Consider the following 4,323-nt stretch of genomic DNA (forward strand, 5'->3'; position numbering starts at 1 on the left):
AGTGCCTCTTACAGTCATTGATGTTAAAAGCTATTTCTAAATTATGGTGCCATTTATTATCTCTAGTGTCCAAAGTAAGTTTAAATGATGCTTATAATTCATGTTTTACCAAATTTCCTTTTCCCCCTGAGGATACCTCTGATTAACTTATGCACATTTAAGCGCTTTTTAAAATCTTCTTTTATTGCCATTATGCTCTGAAAATCTCAGCAATTCTCAAAAATGGGTAATAAACTTGAGATAAAATGCTGCAGTTTTAGATCAATGCTGACATATCACTGTGGTGATTTCTTCAGAGCTAAAGTGATAATGCTTCATATTTACAGAATATATACTAGGTTATTACTACAGTATTACCATTTTGTTCTAAGATGAAATGAGTAATTTACCAATTTATTAAACAGTTACATTTAAGTATTGCTTAGGACATTACCACACCAATCTGTTTACTTAGCTTGAAGAGTTACCATTAAGAAACCCTGTTTATTTAGGTAAAATTTGTAATGATCATCCCCTTCATTAAGAAACTTATTTTTCTGCAAGCCTAATTGCCTGGAAATTAGTTTCTCCTTATTTACTATGGTGAATTTTGCTAAGCCAGCTAAAACCATCACCCTCACAAGAAGTGCTGGAGAAATTAATAATACATACATGGAACAGTTTTAATTAGTATAATACCAAATGTTAATAAAAGATTTATGATCCAGTTAAAAGTTCTAATGATCACAACAGGAAAAGGGCTGAAATGTGGTGGTGGTGATCTATGAAAAATAAACAAATGCTGCCAAACTCTCCAAACTGAGGATAGAGGAGATTTTTTTTCTCTTCTCCTGCCCTTATGTGAGTCCTGGCTCAACGATATGTAAGGTCAGGCTCTGACCCCATGGAAAGCAGAGTAAATCCAGAATGGCAGGATAGCCGTGGGGGTTATCCTGTGTGACAGCAGTGTAGGAGGCACCCAGTGCAGGGGGAGAGACTGCATTAAGCTCAGCTGGTGCCACTGGGCTGGGAGCAGCCAGCCCTAGGTGGGTTTAGCAGAGCTCCAGCATCACTGGCACAACATTTTAGCCCAGTTCTAGGAAAGTAGTCCGTGTTCCAAGTAGCTCAGAAGGCCAGGGGTGGAGGATGCAGACAGAACCAGCTTGGGTCCAGCCAAAGGCAGATGCAATAAGCAGTGGCTGAATTTCCAGAGATTATTTCCTCAAGAGGAGCACACCAAAAAGCCTCTCAAGTGCCAAGTATCTCAGATGCACCTTGCAGCTCTGCCCGTGTGGAGCATGGACAGCCCCTGGCGAAGGCTGAGCCTGCGGCTGGCCAGACACGCAGACGGAGGAGCCCTTGCAGAGCTGGGCTGGGGAAGGAAGGCACCACAGCGTCCATCCAACACGGAACATTGGAATGAGGAGCTCAAGTGAGAGACCCTCTGGAACTGCATGGGTGGTTGGGAAAGGAACTGTGTGGGGGGACATTGAGGGACACTGGTCACTGCTGAGACTTGCTCTGAGGGTATTTAGTCAGATGAGATAAATTAAGATCCTGCCTTAAACCCCCTGGAATGTGCATGGCTGGGCATCTCACCGGTGTCTTCAGGATGAAGCCCCAAAATGTGATATTGGAAACATGAAGATTCTGAGCAGAAATGGATATTGCTTGCTTGGATTTGGGGGATTTTGGGGTACGAACGAGTGCTGTGATCTTTATTGTTTTCTTGAATGCCACCGGGATTTGTCTCCCAGCAGCACCGACAGGAGTGGGACTTCTCTGGCAGAGTTAGGGGATACTCAAAGCCAGTATCAGAAGCCAGTCTTGTGCTACATCCCATCAGGGTGCTCAAGCTCAGACAGCACATGCTGGATCTCCCTCCCTATGTGGGTCCAGCAGGAGCAGAGCCGCTGCATGGTGCACAGGAAATGCCTTACCTGGGGCAAGTACCAGCACATGCCAGCAGTGTGACTCTGACCTGAGAGGCAGCAAGGGCAGAGGGGAGCTGAGAATGAGCATTCCCAGCAGATTTGCTTCAGCTGAAGGCCTGTCACTGGAGGATGAATGTGTAGAATGTGTAAGATCACAGAATCACAGAATTAACTAGGCTGGAAAAGACCTTTGGCATCATTGAGGCCGAGATGAATGTCTTGCTGCTGGGGCTGGGCTTCCTTGCTGCATTGGGTGAGGCCAGTACTCCAGAACAAAAAATTGATGGAAAAGTTTGTGTCAATAAGAAAACTGGATGTCCTATCCTTGTCACAACCTTTGCTTTTGGACCAGTGAATGGCTGAGCAGTAGTAAACAAGGATCACTTTGTCATTTCCTTTTTCCAGTGTGCTGGGCCAGGCACAGCTTGGGAAGGGTTGGTGAACTCCTCTTGCTTCTCAGCAGTAAAAGCCTTCATTGCTCAGGGTGCCAAGCCCTCCACCTTGACACTCAGCATGCTGGAGTGGATCTACACTGTCTTCTGGGGCCTGTTTCCTTTTTTAAAATTCCTCTTGGGAAGTTCCCTGTGAAAAACCTGAACGGGAGTCCCAGGCTTAGTCCTCAGTGTTGCCTGTGCAGCCTAGGATGCATTTCCTCTGCTCCGGAGAACAAATGAATGTCAAGAAATTTACTGAATTGTCTGGGCAATGAGGAGATTTTATTCATTCCTAAACTTCAGCATGTGACTTTCCTTATTTGTTCTTTCCAAGGCCAGAAAAGGAAACACCATATTTATTCTTGCTAATGTAGCAATATTGATTAAGTCATAAAGCACATACAAATACATATTGACTCACATTAAAGTATCTATCACTTACTACTTGTTCCTCAATAGCACTATAGTTATATTAAAAAATGCATTAAAATTGGCATTACTTCAAGGAAAGTAGGATCTGCCATCATTATTAATATTAGGTTTTAGTGGGGGGAAAAAAAACTTTAAAGAGGATGCAAGTGTTAAAAATGGAAACCCACCTCCCTTTTCCCTGAGCAGCCACCAGATACTTCTGGCTGACCCAATCATTTGGTCCCATGTCCTGAGCTGTCAGGTCAGTACTTTGGTTGTGTTGGAAAACTTTGCTGTGTGCGATGTCCTGCACCATGGGACGAGGGGTTGGATATCCCTCAGTACCAGCACATCCCTGCAGAGCTGGGGGCTGTAGCTGTCCATGGTTGGAAGGGGAGGGCAGATCTGCACTTGGCTGGCTGTCAGAGCACAGTGGGCAGCCTCCTGCCTAAAGATGGGTTTGCAACTCATCTGCTTCCACTAAACTGATGTTTAAAGCCTAAACTTACAATTGAGATCCTCACAATGCCCATTTAATTCTGGAGGTTCCTCCCAGTGCTGTGCTCCCTGCTTTCTGCCTCCCAAGTCTCTCAGGTGCCAGGATTTTGGCAGGTGCCAAAGGCTGTCACAGATAACCTCACTCTGGTTGTGTGCAGCGGGCTGCATCCACAAGGACTCCAAGCAAGGAAGATGTGTGGGCAATGCCGCCATGCTTTCCCGCTGGAAGCCATGTGCTTCTTCTCAGAAGACAGAGTGTCCCTTTTCCCTGGCCCCAACAATGACATGAGGTGGTATGGAATAGCCTGGCCAAAACCAGGACAGAGCGTTAGACCTCATTTCTGGAAGTATAAATAGGGCAGAAATTGCAGGAAAGGCACTCAGTTTCTCTCTGAGGGAAATCAAGCCTCTTTGGACATCAGGGCTGGGTGACTGATGAACACACCAGGCTGATAAGGAACTGAGTGTACCCAGGAATTTCAGGGGCTTCTGTGGCTGCTCCAGACCAGGAACATGGCCATGGCAGGGGGGTGAGCAGGAGGTGGGTGGGATGGGCCGTGCTGCCTCACTTCTGCTCTGCAAAGCCTCCAGGACCTGGAATTGTCCTCCAGGTTGTTCGTGCAGAGATTTAAGGATTTCTGTTCGTTTGAAGAAGCTTGGTCTGTATGAAGATTTGGCCACTGCTTCACACGACCTGGAAGGTTGTCTGAACATGCGCTGTCTCCTCACGTACAGCACTAAATTAGGGAAACCAGGTGAGAAATTGTTTTAATACCCATATATCTTTTTTGCAGAACATGTTTAGCCTTTTCCGTGCAAAGAAAAACTCCAGCAAAATACTGCCCACATGGCTATTTTATGCTTCTGTCTGTCTTTTCTTCTCTTTATAATTAGCCTAATATGATATCTGATCCCTGCTCTTTTTAGTGTTTGTGTGCCAGTCTGACAGCCCTAGTGCTGTTATTTCTTAGATAAGTTAATCACTTCTTAATGACTGGACAAGGTATCTTTATTTAACTGCATAAAGAGATTTCACTTTTCCCGTTAAGATGTGACCGCTGGTTTAT

This window comes from Fringilla coelebs, assembly GCF_963513975.1.
Source record: "Fringilla coelebs genome assembly, chromosome: 15".
Lineage (NCBI taxonomy): Eukaryota > Metazoa > Chordata > Aves > Passeriformes > Fringillidae > Fringilla > Fringilla coelebs.